Genomic DNA, 17,683 nt, shown 5'->3' on the forward strand with positions numbered 1-17,683 from the left:
AGTCTGTGCATCAGCCTCCACAGGGAGGGAAGGAAAGGATGTTGCTTCCTGATGGTAGGTGATCACTGGGCGCCTAGGGGGCGCTGGATGGCTGTCAGTGGACTCCTGCAGTACCCGAATAGCCCTGTCCTTAAAATTAGCAAAGTCCAGATCAGGGTTTTGCAGGGTTATAATATGCAACTGTCCTCTGTGGGTACTGGATAGGAGTCCTTCAATGAACTGCTCCTTTAACAGTTTATCTTCCTCTTTCACACTGTCAGGATCAACTTGCTTAACGGCTCGCAGCGCCTCCTGCTGGTTGAGAGCATAATCCCTGATACTGTCTTGCGCCTTCTGTTTACAGCCAAAGAACCTCATCTTGATTTCAGCTGCAGTGCGAATGTCAAAGGTGCTTCTCAGCTTGGCCAGGATCTTTGCAACAGTCTCTTTATCAGTGTCCTGGCAGGCTTTCACTTCTCTCTGTGCTGCACCTGTTACCTGTCCAATCAGGATATTCACTTTCTGGCTTTCAGACAGAGGGTATACTTTAAACAAACTGCACAGTCTCTCTTTAATTTCACTCAGGGTATGCGACTCACACAAGTACTGCGGTAGCCAGGCCGCTCCCGGTATGTAGGGCATGGACAGCGGCATTATGGAAACCGCTGTGGCAGGCGCTCCTCCTGGCGGTGCTGCGGGGTTGGCACCGGCGCCTGCTGCTGCATCGCTGTTGGGCACGGACATCCTCTTCCCCCTAGTTAACGTTAGCCAGGGCCGGGGGTTCTGGAAGCTCACCGGCGGCCGCTTCACAGGCCCGACGCTCCGGGCTGTAGGCCTCAGCTCTTCCTCCTCTCGCGCGGCACTTCGCTTCTTCATGCTCTGCGGCAGGCTCCGCCCACGAAGGCCCGCCTCTTTTGTCCCACGCGCACCAAGCAGCACGGCAATGGCGGCAACTGGTGCCAATTTCACACAATCTTTTACACAAACACAGTCTATGGCACACAGGACCCGGGGGGTGCCGGGTTCCGTAATCCTGTTTGTGACGCCAAATTGGGTCGCCCTCCCAGGGCTGTGGGGTACTCGGTGCTGGGCCGGTGTCAGTGGGATGTGTCACAGCAGCAGTGACCCGGTCCGTGGCCCTGGACGCCCAAGTAATGGGGAAATGTAATGGTGTAATGGAATAGTTTGTGACGCCACCTGTGGTGCTCAGCAAGGGAAATGTTAAGCCGACGCTGCAGACAGATCCGCTGGGACTGATGGTTTGGTGCAGCAAAGATGTAATAGCTCCCCACAGGTGAAGCTATAGTCCCAGGGCAGTTTAGATGTGGTTGGCACGGGGATGTAGCAGTGCCGGAAATGTAGGAAGCAGACAAGACACAGCGGGGTGCAATTTCTGTACCTTTACTTGATAACTGCAGTCCAGGGTCCTGATTACAGATGGTAATGGAGCAGGCTAGCCTGGAAGCAACTCAGGGATTCTCTCTCAGCAGACGGGCTGTGCAGTCTCTTTCCTAATGCTTGTTTCAATGAAGCACTCCAGTACTAAGTTACTCTGAAGTTCCTCCTGTCAGATGTTCCCAAGAACCGTACTTGCATGGCAGACAGCTGTAGCCTCTCTCGGGGACTCCCTTCTGAGTCCTGGCTCTCTATCCAAGCTGCTGTTGTACCTCAAGTCTTAGATGGGAGTAGGGCATTTACAGCCTCCTACTCCTCAAGTATCTGCTGTAGGACCCTTAGTATCCGTACAGCCGTGGAGACCAAGCTCCAGTTCGTGCGCTCTCAAGCTGAGGGAGCTCTCCTTCCTAGCTCAACCTCCAGCTTCTCTCATCTGCACATTTCACCCTCCGCAGACTAACTGACCACTCCTTCCTCTTGGCCCTCAGAGAGCACCCCTCCCCTTAATCCTGGTTCCCCCTGTTGGCCTGGAGTGGAACTGTGTTGCATGTATGGATTGACTGCAAGAGAGACCCATCATTGCCTCCAAGCCTGGCATTACCCTCCCCTGGAGGAAGGCAAAGCCACTGTGGCGACCATACTCCTGGGGGCGCCACAGATTGACAGTTTCACCAACAACATATACAGCTGTACACCTCTGATACAGTACCGTATATCTGCTTGTTGGATTACGGTGAAATACATACTGGGTGAGTGTCTGTGACTCACAAAATATATACGGAGATTTCACTTCTTACATACACCTTACACAGCTGTGCGCTACTCATACAGTACCATTTTTCTGCTGGTATTTTGGGTACATTTTACCAAACATGAGGAAGTCTGGTGGAAGAGGCCGCGGACATGGGCGGGGGGCGCAGATGGTGGTGGTAGTGCATCGGCTCGCTCTGGCAAAAGCACAATAGCAGCAAGGCAGGAGGTGTTGAGCCTGCGTCATCGTCTGGCAGAAGAAGGCCTTTAAGGTTCCCTTTTCTGGGAGTAGGTAAACAGCTTTTAAAGCTGGAGCATCAGGAACAGGTTTTCGCTTACATTGCCGAAACAGCCTCCAGCTCTATTGCCTCCTCTTCTGAAATTACAAAAACTGCAAGCACAGAGTCATCAGTGCAGGCCTCTGGTCAGGAACAACACCTTTCGTTGTGTCCTTCACACACACCAAAAGTGAAGGATGCTGCAGCACACACTTCAGATTACTCCATGGAGCTCTTTTCACATACCATTCCTGGGTTATCAAGTCAAATCCTGAATTCCCCAGTCCAAGATGAATCTGACATGGTGTGCACTGATGCTAGACGAATCTACTGGTACATTCACCCACAGCACTACATTGCCCTGGCAGTCTACTGAGCCCAAATCAGACCCAGATGAAACTCAGGTGCCCCTTCCCGCATACTATACCACCTTACATGGTGACACAGAGGAAGGTGCAGATGAAAGTGCTGGTTCCCTGAGCAGGTGGGGGGTCCTACTCGTGGGCAACGGCAGTGGCAGAGGGCCCCTCATAGTACGCAAAAGTGTCTCTGCCGGTGGGAGGGCCCACTCGCCGTCAGACATACCGTCGTCGAAAGAGGGGCCCTGTGCCAGTGCCGTTGCCCATGAGTGGGCCCCCATGCTTGCTCAGGGCCACAGCACTTGCAATACTTACCTCTCCCTGCTCCACCACCGTGATGTCTTCCGCCTTTCCTGACAGTGACATTCAGGTTACAGAGCGCGATGACATCACATCTGTATGCCCTCTACCGAAACAGTACAAGTGCAGAGAGCTTTAAAATGGCAATGCTGAGGAGTCCAGAGTAGAGCAGTGCCCAGCGAGGAGAGGTATTTAATTTTTTTAAATGTTGGGAGCATTTTTTGGGGAGCAATATACACTGGAGACTGATATATGGGGCCCATCATACACTGGAGCATCATCCATTTGGCCCATCATATACTGGAGCATTCCAAATGGGGGACATCTGACACTGGAGCAGCATTTACAGAGCCCATTATACACTGGAGCATCAGAAATGGGGCCCATTATATATGGAGCATTATTTGGGCCCATAAGACAGTGGAGCTTCATCCATGGGGACCAACATATACTGTAGCGTTATGTGGAGCTCATCATGTACTGTATGGAACATTATATGGGACCAATTATTCTGTATGGAGAAATACATGGGGCTCATTATTCTGTATGGCACACTAGGTGGTGGCCATAATTCTGTATGGAGTAATATATATTGTCTGTTTTTTGAGCTATTGTAGAATTTAAAATAGATATCAGTCATGTCATGTGAGCAGTGAAGTATTTTTTCATTGTACTATGCCTATATTTCTGTGCCGTATCGGAGCATTATGAATTGTGGCATGTGTTAAAAGGGCGCACTGACACTCTTTGGCCCAGGGCACACGAAAACCTGGCGCCAGCCCTACCACCTCACAACTTTAGCCAAATAACCCCCAGTTTTCAATGCGTAACTATTATTATAAAGTAAATTAAGGTTGCCAAGCTTAAGTAATAAGAATTGATGTCGTTGGCATTGAAATGAGCACTGTAGGTGTGTTTACTGTCCTCCACTCCCTGCCGACTTTGCTTCCCCATTGACTTGCATTGGGTTTCGTGTTTCAGTCGGACCCTGACTTTTCCCTATAGTCGGCTGATTTCGTTTCAAACCCGACTTTTTAGAAAGTCGGGTCTCATGAAACCCGACTCGACCCGAAAAAAGGAAAAGTCGCTCATCTCTACTTATGACCATGTGATATTTCAGTTTTTCTTCTTTAATAGATTTACACAAATTTCTACATTTGTTTTTTTCAGTCAAGATGGGGTACAGAGTGTAAATTAGAGAAAAAACATGAAAACTTTTTTGAATATACCAAATGGCTACAGTGAAACAAGGCCAAGAAAGCAAAAATTCTGCCAGGGTATGTAAACTTTTTAGCATAACTGTATCTAAATATACTGCTCAAATAAATAAAGGGAACTCAAACAGCCTGTTGCAAATGGAATAGTGTTCCCTTTATTTTTTTGAGCAGTATAAATATATATACAGTATGTATTGGAATTAATAAAATGTAGCATAATGAACCAGCACACTGTTGACATAAGTAGTGGAATCCGCAAGAGCATTGCGGGGCAATGCATGCGTATCGCGGTATTGCGATGGGATAAGATTTTCAACCCTATTAAAATTGCATGGAAAGGACATACTGTGTGTGTATTGGAATTAATAGTTTTTGGATCTCTTGGCTACAATAGACACGGTAGGTGATAATATTTGTTTTTAAGATTGGGTCAGTACGTAATACTGGCCAATGCTTTTTGCTTATAGAAGTGTTACCCTGATGGTATGTTTATTATTGTTATGAAAAATAATGGTAGATGGTCATCAGACAGGTTTAAAAGTTACATTAGAACAAATCTAACAATATTTTAATTACATTTTTTAGGTTCCCAGGAGAAGATAGTTTGGATTACTGGCCGTTCCCTTGTGTTCTGGACACATGTAAGAGCATCATTCAGCATTTGAGGTTAATCAAACAGAGCTGAATTGGTTGGGTATTGGTGGTTAAAGGTTGTCCCAATTTGAAGGTATCATAATTACACAGTCTAATATTTGGCTATTGCCTGATGTCTTGATCATTCTTGCAGGAGGAAACTATGTTGGTCTCCTCAACATGTGCTGTGCTTCTTTATCACATGAATCAGACCTTTTTAAATCTAAAATGGTTCTTCCCAGATAGTTTATTTGGTTTCTCTGAGGTCCTCATCTGTTGTGGGCTGCAGATTGTTTTTCTTTCATGGAAAAAATCAGGAAGAGGTTGATTAGAAGCATGTCCAAATTCATGGCTTTTATTAAATGGTTATCATATAGATATGTGGTTTGAAGGGTTTTGTGGAGGGTTTGTACAGAGTTGATTTAGTGAATTTATCTGACATCAGTTTAGATATTTTCAGTTTGGGCATGCAGAACTTGTTTGAGAAGGCGGTGTTGTTTGGAGAGGGCCACACCGGATTTAATCCAGCTTGTGGCTAGTGGGTCGCCCATCTAATGCTGGCTAGACAGAATTTTAATGTATTGAGGTAATATTTGGTTTGATTATTTATCAAATATTTGATTAGTTGTTTTGGGCAAAATCCATACGTGACGGTTACAAATAGAAGCGTTTTTTTTTGTTTTTTTTTTAAATCAGGGCATAATAAAACATAAGAATCAGTCATTGAATTTGAAAAAGTTTCTAAACCCAAATTTTGCATACCTGTGTAATTTGTCCAGTCACACTCAGACCAAAAATTCAGCCATGTGCACAAGCCCTCAAACAATATAAGAATATCTTCCATTGAAAAGGGTTATGGTATCTATGTATTTAAAGTTTTTTTGATAAATAAACAAGAAAAATGCAGATATATTGTCTGGAATTGTAATTTTATAGAAAATAAATATTTCATGAAAAGATCTAACAAGCCTTTTTTAAGGACGTTTTCAAGCACGGCCTGTTGGTGTTCTTTGAGAATGGGGCTAGGAAGTACCTTTAGGCTATGTGCCCACGTAGCGTTTTAAACCGGACCCTAAAAACCGGATTCCTTCCCAGAAAATGCGCGTTTTTTCAGCGAGATTTTACCGCGATTATGTTTGCATTTTTGCCACAATTTTAGCGTGCGAAATTCAAGCACTTTCCAAGCGATTTGAAGCATCGCTTGGAAAGTGATTGACAGGTTGGTCACACTCGTCAAACATAGTGTTTGACAAGCGTGACCAGCTTTTTACTATTGAGGCCGCCTATGCGGCCTCAATAGTAAAAGAAAGAATGTTAAAAATGATAAAAAAAATAAAAAATCGGGGTATATTTACCTTCCGACGTCCCACGCAGCCTCAGCGACGCTCCCGTTCCCAGCGATGCCTTACAAGACCTGTGATGACGTTGGTCTCGCCTTGCTATAGTGATCTCACGAGACCGCTAGAGTTACACGAGACTACGTCATCACAGGTCCTTGCAGCAAGGCATTACTGGGAACGATTCCGCAAAAAGAATGAGCATGCTGCGTTTTTTTCCGCGATGCGATTCCGCCGCGGAAAAAAGCGCAGCATTAGCACAGCATGTGCGGAATGCCATAGGAATGCATGGGGTGGGTTCTGTACGAGTTTTTTAAATGTTTTCGCAGCGTTTTCGCGTCAAAAATCGCGGCAAAAACACTTAAAAATCGCATCGTGGGCACACAGCCTAAATCTATTTCCTAGCAAAACACAATACAAAAAATATAAAATGATAATACGTGAATATGTATTGCCTTAGTATATCTTAATATTGTATGTTCTAGTAACAAGACGTGGTCATTACGTATGTCCTATGTATGTGTTTAGTGCAGCCTATACAATTTCAGTAGGATCTTTCATTATTGATTCATTGTAACACAATAGTGAGTTTAGTTTTCTCTGCAAATTTTCTTATTTTCTGGTGTACAAATCTAAATGATATGGGAATATGAATACATGTTAGCGTTAGTACACATTGCTGATTTATATACACAATACATTTTTTAATCTCCTCATTAAGATTCACGTCGGGGACTCACACATTATTCAGTATCTAAAAGTCTTCATGATTGATGAGTTATTCACATAGAATCCAATTCAATGCATTGTTTCCCCTGTAGTTTAGAATTCAGTGCAGTTTTTAACATTCAGCCGCCTTTCTTTCATCTTGTGTCCAAAGACTAAATGTAAAGTTCTGTCAGGTCTCTTATACGTTCCTATAGGTCCTCGGTATTGTTTGGAATTGAATCCGGTTCACTACGAACTGCACAATTATCATATAATTAATTATTGTAGTATTTTCTATGAAGGAGTAAAAAAATATAACAACAAAGACAAAAATGAGGCATTTTACAGTATTGGTTTCCCTAATTGCATTAACCCTCTCTGACCTTGGACATACTATCCCATCCAGGTGACCTGGGCCTGTATGACCCTGGACGGGATAGTACGTCATGCTCTTTAATGCGATACTGTCACGGTGATCGCATTTAAATTCTGACGCCATCTTACCTTAGGGAAGATGGTGTCAGCATCCCGGGCTCTGATCCCGCCCTCCCAGCCAATCGCAGTCTTTCTCATTGTTTCAGCCCCCGCGCTGCACCCTGCTGGAGACCTGCCTAGGATCGGAGCTGCGGTATGACCGCTCTGTGTCCTGTTTGTCACCTGTATGTGACCTGCTCTGCAGGGGGTCCTCACACTAGCTGAGGATTCCTGCAATGCGGTCACACTGCCAGAGTTCTTCCTGTGCTGGGATTTGTGGTGCCACAGCAGCCTGTGACACCACAATCTCTGCTGAAGAAAGAAGACAGAAGAAAGAAGAAAAAAGAAAGAACATAGAAGAGAAGGAAGAAGAGAGACTATAACCGTAAATGTTGATCCCTGATCCCTGCCCAATCTCTCTTCATCCACCCCAATCCCCCCTTCCCCCTCCTTTTACCCCCCTCCACCCTCCTTTGCGGCACCTCCGTGCTCGCATTTAGCAGCCGCCGAGCATTGATTGATGACGCAGTTCACCGATCAACACTTGTGCTCGCTTTTTTTTCTCAGCCCCCTTTCCGCCAACTCCGTATGCACATCCCGCAGCCACCAGACTTTGCTAAGTGACACAGTTCAGTTCAGGCTTGTGCCTGCTGTTTTCCATTTTTTTCGCCCCCCCTTTGTGCGGCCTGACTACAACCCTAAGTATTGATCCCTTATCCCTGCCCGATCGCTCTTTATCCACCCCAATCCCCCCGTCCTCCCCTTTCTCCCTCTTTTTACCCCCACCACTCCCCCTTTGTGCCGCCTCCGCCACATTTAGCAGCCGCCGAGCGTTTATTGGTGACGCAGTTCACCGATTAACACTTGTGCTCACTTTTCTCTCACCCCTGCTTTTCGCCACCTCTGTGCACACATCCAACAGCTGGTGAACTTTGATAAGTGACGCAGCTCATTTATCAGAGCTCGTGCTGGCTGTTTTCCATTTTTACTTTTTCACCCACCCCCCTTGCGCCACCCCCGTGCGCACACTCAGCAGCCGCAGAACTTTGATAAGTGATGCAGTTCAATTATCAGAGCTCGTGCCTGCTGTTTTCCGTTTTTCTCTCACCTCCCCTTGTACCACCCCCGTGCGCACACCGAGCAGCCTCCGAACTTTGACGCAGTTCACTTATCAGAGCTCATGACTGCTGTTTTACACTTTTCTTTTCACAGGCATTTTTTCTCGTAATTTGCTTTTTTCTTTTAGCTTTTTCTTTTCAGACAAGTTAGCACCAATCACTATCCCCCCATACACACATATATAGTTATAAATAAAGTACACACAAAGCACCATATTCGCACAAAAAAAGTCCCGTTCGTCCTAACAGTGCTTTTCATTGGAGGAGGCATATGCTTTCCTTGCCTGTGACACTGATAGTGAGGGAGAGGATCCCACTGTCACGATCCATTTTTGGATCTGTCAGATTGGGCTGCTCACATTTAAACTTTTTCCCTTTCTGGCCATCAGGGGTGAATGTCAGTTTCCCCCCCAGTGGCCGCTGGTGTTACTACAACTTTAGTTAGTCTGCTGGTGGGTTTTTCCCCCCAGTGGCCGCTGGAGTTACTGCATTGTGATTAATTATCTTTGCTGGTGGGTGCCACTCCCACCTCCCTTTATTGGACACCTGGTGCTGCAACTCATTGTTGGTGATACTCTTTTCTCTTTGGAGACCAACCAAGCTGGAGTCAGGAGCTGGCTGTGTGTGGTGAACTTCAGCTATAACTTCCATCTGGTGCCTTACTCTGCTGCTCGGAGCATTGGCTGTAGAGAAAGCTAAGTTTTGTTTTTTAGTTTATTTAACCCTTAAGTGTCTGTCGTATCTTTCCTTGTGGGTTATTGGTGCAATACACTTATTCCCTGTCTCACCTCCTGGGGAGGGAGTTGGGGGTTTAGCTCAGGGCTAAACAGGAGATAGGGACAGGTCAGAGACTTGGGCCTCACTACCATTAAGTGTACCCCCAAGTTAAGGAGAGTCAGGGCACCCCCTTTAGCCTGAGGGGCAGTTCAGGGGCCCTGGTTCCTTGTCCCCTGTTTTCCCCCTACTGCCTTGTGACACCCACATTTCTTTACTTTTCAGATACTTCATCCTCATCCTCTTCTTCCTCCTCCTCCTCTTCTTCCTCGGGTCCTGTGGAACCGCCACGTAGATGCCCCAGGACAGAAGATGAGGCAGCGTCCACCATTCCAGAAGCTGAACAAGCACACCCCATTGTGGACCCTGTGTGGACCTCGCCCCCACTGATTCCTGATTTTGTGGCAGAACCAGGAATCAAGTTTGACACCACCGGATTCACAGAAATAGACTATTTCAATGTCTTTTTCTCTGAGGATTTTATTAACCTCATGGTGGAGCAAACTAATTTGTACGCTCATCAATTTTTGGCACAAAACCCCGGTTCATCATTTTCTAACTGGTCTCCTGAAGACACCGCTGAAATGATGCAGTTTTGGAGCCTGGTCCTTCACACTGAGATCGTGAAGAAGCCAGAAATTCGGCAATATTGGACTGTTGATATTTTATACATCACTCCAGTGTTCAGAATGGTCACGGCCCGGACTCGTTTTGAGGCCATCCACAAATTCCTGCATTATACCGATAATGCAGTGTACCCCACGAGATGACCCCAACTTTGACCGTCTGTTTAAAGTTCGGTCGGTCATCGAACACTTCAACAAAAAGTTTGCTGAAGTGTACATGCCACAAAGGGACATCTGCGTGGATGAGTCCTTAGTTCATTTTAAGGGAAGGCTCGGATTCTGTCAGTACCTGCCCAGCAAGCGGGCCGGGAACGGAAATAAACTCTACAAACTGTGTGAGGGTACCTCAGGGTACACCCACAGCTTTAGAGTTTAGGAAGGACAGGACACCAGGATTGAACCCCCTGAGTGTCCTCCTGTCCTAGAAGTGAGTGGGAAAATTGTGTGGGATTTGGTGCACCCACTGCTTGATAAAGGTTATCACCTTTACACCGATAACTTTTATACCAGCATCCCAATCTTCAAATCCCTCTCTACCCGAGGTACCGCAGCCTGGGGTACTGTCTGCAAAAATCAGAGAGGTCTCCCGAAAACGCTACTTTAAAAGAGAAAGGGAGACACAAAGTGCAATAGGGTCTTATCCCACATTACACAAGGGTAACACCAAGAGAACTGCTCACCTGGTGAGGATGGGATACAAGCATATAATAATGGCGGCTGCTGCAGATCCACAGGTCAATCCATGACCTGATACAGTCATATGCTTTAGTAGGAAGAAAGGATCATCCCCGCGCTGCCGCAATAGATAAATTCCAGGAGTAGTTAAAGGATTCAACGTGGTTTATTCAACGCGTTTCAGGGTTCAAGTGACCCCTTCGTCAGGACAACCACATACAATGTACAGAGATCATAAACTTACAGGGTTTAAATACATGCTTACATTCCAAAAACGGCACCAATTGATCAGATGACACGCAGTTTAGGGTTACCAGAGGGATAACATATCTAAATCAATAAAGTAATAGAAAAATACATTGAAAATATCTTTCATAATTATTATCTCATTTCAGCTCCCAGGTTAACGGATCAAAAAAAAGAGAAAATTATCCATAGAAATAAAGAAAAAGGAGATAAATGGATGAATTACTTTATATATACAGTATATATATTAGCTGAAGAGCCCAGCGCTGCCCAGGCATAGTAACTAACTACAGTTAGTTATATCAAATTATAATGATTATATATATATATACATACACAGTTGTGGCCAAAAGTATTGACACCCCTGCAATTCTTTTGCAATTTGGCTTTAGGACAATTCTTTTTGTGTTTTTTCATTTAAGACAAATTAAATGAAGATAATAATACCAAAGAATTTGTGTTTGCAATCATTTTCAGGAAGAAACTGAGTATTATCTGACAGAATTGCAGGGGTGTCAATACTTTTGGCCACAACTGTGTGTGTGTGTGTATATATATATATATATATATATATATATATATATATATATATATATATATAGCTGAGTGTATAGCCCCGCCCACTCCGCATAGCCACATTCATTATAATATCCCACATCATCCCGTCAGCAAGGACTACTACCCCTAATATCCCACATCGTCCCGTCAGCCAGAGCCACCGGACTACTAATATCCCACATCATCCCGTCAAAGCCACCGGACTACTACCCGTAATATCCCACATCATCCCATCAGCCAGAGTCACTGGACAACTATCACTAATATCCCACATCATCCCGTCACAGCCGCCGGACTACTACCCCTAATATCCCACATCATCCTGTCAGCCAGAGCCACCGGACAACTACCACTAATATCCCACGTCATCCCGTCAGCCTGGGGTCAGAACCAGAGCGCTGAGTGGAAAGGTCCTAACTTCCATACCAGGGATCCCTTTAAGAGAGGCCTGGGGTGAGAATCAGAGCGCTGAGGGATTTACCCTAACTTCCATACTGGAGATCCCTTTAAGAGAGGCCTGGGGTCTGTACCAAAGTGCAGAGTGGATTTGCCCTGACTTCCATACCGGGGATCCGTTTAAGAGAGCCAGGGATCAGAACCAGAGCGCTGAGTGGATTTGCCCTGACTTGCACACAGGAGATCCCTTTAAGAGAACCTAGGGTCAGTACCAGACCATTTGAAGGCAATTGCCCTGACTTCCATACTGGGGATCCCTTTAAGAAAGGTCTGGGGTCAGAACCAAAGCGCTGGATGAATTTGCCCTGACTTCCATACTGGAGATCCATTTAAGAAAGGCCTGAGGTCAGTACCAAAACGCAGACTGGATTTGCCCTAACTTCCATACCAATGATCCCTTTAAGAGACCCTGGGGTCAGAACCACAGAGCTGAGTGGAACGGTTTTAACTTCCATACCGGGGATCCCTTTAAGTGAGGCCTGGGGTCAAAACCAAAGCGCTCTGTGCTCCTTTCTGGGGGGCAGACAATGGCTGGGAGCTTATGTTCCCAGGGATGCTAGATTTCTCCCACCCAGTCAGTGTCTGCTGAGGTGCTGTCAAGTGGGAAAACTTGCTCATAGCAACCAATCACAGCTCAGCTTCTTTTAACCGGCTATGGTGAAATGAGAGATGCTTAGTGATTGGTTGCAAGGAAAACTGTTGCTCATAGCAACCAATCACAGCTGAGCTTCTTTTGAACAGCTCTGGTGAAATGAAAGATGCTTCGTGATTGGTTGGTGATACACACATACATACATACATTCAGTTTTATATATATATATAAAATATGCAGGGGTGGCATTTATGCACATGTAATCGAAGTACATGTATCAAAGTACTTCTGGCAGTTATAACATGGCAGTTAGACAGGGCAGGAGACAGGTAAGACATTTATATACATCTACTCCCTGTACATTAGGAGTACAACAAATATATACCATATGCATTTGTGTAATTTTTATCCTGGCCGCTGCATTCACACACATCCACCGCCCTGGCATTAACTCTCCACACTCCATCCATATTGGCCCCTCGCTTCTTTCCTCTCCTATGTATAGCACTCACGCTCTTTTCACATTGTTAAATTGCACAGATCCAGGCAGTCCCACCATTCAACACCAGAGACGCTCTCACAAATCACTTAACCAAATGCTCACTCTTTCTATCCTCCTTCTCCTAGTCGCAGGAGACATTGCTCCCAACCCTGGTCCCCCATGTTATAGAAAGTCAAACCCCCCACTGCTACACTCAGAAACCCCTCTAATCTTATTAATATTCCCTGCATGCCATCTGTCTCTCTTAATTGTGCACTTTGGAATTCTCGCTCAGTGTGTAACAAACTCTCCTTCATTCATGACTTCTTCCTTTCTAATTCTCTTAACCTCCTGGCTCTCACTGAAACCTGGATCCAGCAGTCAGATACTACCGCTGCTGCTGCTCTTTCATACGGGGGGCTTCACTTCTCTCATACCCCAAGATCAGACAATAGAGCTGGTGGAGGCGTTGGTCTGCTCCTATCACCAAAATGTACCTTTCAGGTTATCCCTCAAGTACCCTCACTTGTCTTCCCTTCTTTTGAGGTCCATGCCGTCAGACTCTACACCCCTCTTCTCCATGCAAGTGGCGGTGGTGTATCATTCTCCCGGCCCCTCCCATCAGTTCCTGGATCATTTTGCCACTTGGCTTCCACATTTTCTCTCCTGTGACATCCCTACCCTTATCATGGGAGATTTCAACATCCCCATTGCTCTTCCCCTCTCCCCATCTGCTACTCACCTTTTATCTCTAACCTCCTCATTTGGCCTTTCGCAGCTTACTAATTCTCCAACGCATGAAGACGGAAACTCCCTCGACTTGGTCTTCTCTCGGCTTTGTGCAGTGGATGATTTTGCAAACTCCCCTCTCCCGCTCTCTGACCACAATCTTCTTTCATTCTCTATCAAGAACTGCCAGGCTGCTCAGGTCACCCCCACTGTCCAGACTTATAGAAACATACAGGCCATTAACACCCAGAAACTTCTGAAGAACTTGCAGTCTTCATTGGCCCCTATCTCCTCCCTCTCATGTCCTGATTCTGCATTGAAGCATTACAATAAAACACTTCAAAGTGCCCTGGATGAATTTGCACCCCCTATAAATAGAACACCACAACACAGACGGCGACAACCCTGGCACACGGTGCAAACACGTTTCCTGCAGCGGTGCTCCAGGTGCGCCGAACGTCTGTGGAGAAAATCCAATCTACACGAAGATTTCATCCATTTTAAGTTTATGCTTAGAACATACAACACTGCCCTTCACCTCTCAAAACAAACCTATTTCAACACCCTCATCACCTCACTGTCCAATAACCCGAAACGTCTCTTTGACACTTTTCATTCTCTACTCAATCCAAGAGTACAGGCCCCAACCACGGAGCTCCGAGCTGACGATCTGGCCAATTACTTCAAAGAAAAAATTGACCAGATCCGACAGGAAATTATCTCCAAATCCCCTCATACCATGCACTGTCCTCCCTCCCCCACTGCATCTAACTCACTCTCTGATTTTGAACCAGTCACAGAAGAAGAAGTAAGCAGGCTCCTTGCATCTTCTCGCCCAACTACTTGCACCAGTGACCCAATTCCGTCACATCTCCTCCAGTCCCTTTCCCCTGCTGTCACCCCTCACCTAACTAAAATATTTAACCTCTCTCTCTCTTCTGGTATTTTTCCCTCCTCTTTTAAGCATGCCATCATACATCCACTACTTAAAAAACCATCCCTCGACCAAAACTGTGCCGCTAACTATAGACCTGTCTCTAATCTTCCCTTCATCTCTAAACTCCTGGAACGCCTGGTCCACTCCCGTCTTATCCGCTATCTCTCAGAAAACTCTGTTCTCGACCCTCTCCAATCCGGTTTCCGCTCTTTACACTCCACTGAAACTGCCCTCACTAAAGTCTCTAATGATCTGCTAACAGCTAAATCAAATGGTTATTACTCCATGCTAATTATCTTGGATCTCTCTGCAGCATTCGACACTGTGGATCATCAGCTCCTCCTCACTATGCTCCATTCCATTGGCCTCAAGGACACCGTTCTCTCCTGGTTCTCCTCCTATCTCTCCGACCGCTCCTTTACTGTTTCTTTTGCCGGTTCCTCCTCCTCTCACCTTCCCCTTACTGTTGGGGTTCCTCAAGGATCGGTTCTAGGCCCCCTCCTCTTCTCCTTGTACACTGCCCCTATTGGTCAAACAATCAGTAGATTTGGTTTCCAGTACCATCTCTATGCTGATGACACCCAATTATACGCTTCTTCTCCTGACATCACGCCAGCCTTTCTAGAAAACACTGGCGATTGTCTAAACGCTGTGTCTAATATCATGTCCTCACTATATCTGAAACTGAACCTGTCAAAGACTGAACTCCTGGTGTTTCCTCCCGCTACTAATGTACCTATACCCGACATTGCTATTTCTGTGTGTGGTTCCACTATTACTCCCCAGCAACATGCCCGCTGTCTTGGGGTCATACTTGATTCCGATCTTTCCTTTGCCCCCCACATTCGATCACTGGCTCGCTCTGGTCATCTGCACCTCAAAAACATTTCTAGAATTCGACCTTTTCTTACTTTTGACTCTGCAAAAACTCTTACTGTTTCTCTTATTCATTCTCGTCTCGACTATTGTAACTCTCTTCTAATCGGTCTCCCTCTTACCAAACTCTCCCCTCTCCAATCTGTCTTGAATGCTGCAGCCAGGATCATATTCCTCACCAATCATTACACCGATGCCTCTACCTTGTGCCAGTCATTACACTGGCTACCCATCCACTCCAGAATTCAGTATAAACTTATTACCCTCACCCACAAAGCCCTCCATGGCTCAGCACCACCCTACATCTCCTCCCTTGTTTCAGTATACCACCCTACCCGCGCCCTCCGTTCTGCTGATGACCTGAGGTTAGTATCCTCAATAGTCAGAACCTCCCACTCCCGTCTCCAAGACTTTACACGTGCCGCGCCAATTCTTTGGAATGCACTTCCCAGGTCAATACGATTAGTCCCCAATCCCCACAATTTTAAGCGTGTCCTGAAAACGCATTTATTCAGACTGGCCTATCGCCTCAACACATTAACCTAACCTATCCCTGTGTGGCAGAGCCAAAAGTTTTACCATAACCAGGTTCCCAGCATCATGTTCCCACATGCTTTATGCATCCATTAGCCCTCTGTGTCTGTACTGTTACACACTTAACATTATGGCTGGTCCATACAATCAGAGCAACTGTTACCACCCACCTTTTGTGTCTACCTCTTTCCTCATAGACTGTAAGCTTGCGAGCAGGGCCCTCACTCCTCTTGTTATTTGTCATAATCTACTGTATGTGATTATTGTTCTGCTGTAATGTCTATTGTCTGTACAAATCCCCTCTGAAATGTAAAGTGCTGCGGAATATGTCGGCGCTATAAAAATAAAATTTATTATTATTAATTTATTATTATATTTATATATTTACATTTTTTTTAATTTTTTTTTTATTCCTTTACATTTTTTTAAAAAATTATCGCTAACGAAAAATCCTTTGATCTTTCAAAAAAAATTCCTTTTTATATGTTTGTCCCTCTTTATGATTTTTTGATAGATGTACATATTTGCCTTTATTGACTACATCTAAAATGCTTTCATAACTATAGATATGCTGACAACAATGTTTCCTTTTATTAGATCTACCTCAGCATTTGTGCCGAAGAAATGATGGGGTGCTTTTTTCCTGGATAGGTTCTCGATCTGACGTCGGTCCTGCTCTGTTTGCTCATGCTGTCTTTGCGGGTCCCCGCTGCTCTAGATTCCTGACTGGAAACAGTCTCTTTTTTTCAGTTATGATTTCTACCTTAGTATTTATACAGTATATCTTTTATTCTTTGTTAGCATGACGTTTTTAATTAATAATGAACACAATTCACTTCAAGTTTAAAATATTTATTATTAATAAAAATAATTTTTATTGATTGTCACACTTGATTCAACGCTGAGAATTTGTGTCTCTGAGGAAATCATCAGTTTGCATGGTGGCTTGAACTTAATGTTATCGCTTTTGGGCTTGAATGCCCCTGCTCTGCGGGTTCTCGTCTATTTCCTCTTTTTTGAGGGAGGTCAGGATCCGCTTTTTGTCTCCTTTTTCTTTATTTGTATGGATAATTTTTTCTTTTTTTGATCCGTTAACCTGGGAACTGATATGAGATAATATTTATGAAAGATGTTTTCAATGTATTTTTCTATTACTTTATCGATTTAGATATGTTAACCCTGAACTCTGACACTGTGTGTCATCTGATCAATTGGTGTCGTTTTGTGAATGTAAGCATGTATTTAAACCCTACAAGTTTATGATCTCTGTTGAATAAACCATGTTGAATCCTTTAACTACTCCTAGAATTTATCTATTGCGGCAGCACGAGGATGATCCTTTCTTCCAACTAAAGCATAGAAAACACTACTTGTGGAGATGCTCAGATGGGGTGACAGCAGAGCCCAATGTAGCAACCACCTGCTGGTAATCAAGCACAAGGACAAGAGCAATGTCCTTCTCTTCACCACCATACACGGTGATGGCAGCACCCTCAGCACTGTACGAGATACCTCTACACAGGTCAGCAAACCTGACTGTACACTGGGATACAACAAAAACATGTGGGGTGTTGATCTCTCTGATTAACTCCTCCAACCGTACAGTGCTTTGAGAAAGGCCAAGGTGTGGTACAAAAAGCTGGCCGTGCAC

The 17,683-nt window shown here is 45.0% G+C and overlaps 1 long non-coding RNA gene across 1 annotated transcript in view; it reads left to right on the forward strand.

The window, feature by feature from the left end:
• The window catches only part of LOC141087830 (uncharacterized), a 47,884-nt gene extending 30,556 nt beyond the window's left edge, over positions 1–17,328 (forward strand). Inside the window, exons 2-3 of the long non-coding RNA XR_012231735.1 lie at positions 4,864–4,919; positions 16,630–17,328. This is a non-coding gene — a long non-coding RNA (uncharacterized lncRNA). The remainder of the gene's footprint in view (positions 1–4,863; positions 4,920–16,629) is intronic.
• The last annotated feature ends 355 nt before the right edge of the window (positions 17,329–17,683 follow it).

The sequence above is a fragment of the Dendrobates tinctorius genome, unplaced genomic scaffold (genome assembly GCF_039654945.1).
Source record: "Dendrobates tinctorius isolate UK_male_01 unplaced genomic scaffold, ASM3965494v1 ptg000035l, whole genome shotgun sequence".
Taxonomy (NCBI): domain Eukaryota; kingdom Metazoa; phylum Chordata; class Amphibia; order Anura; family Dendrobatidae; genus Dendrobates; species Dendrobates tinctorius.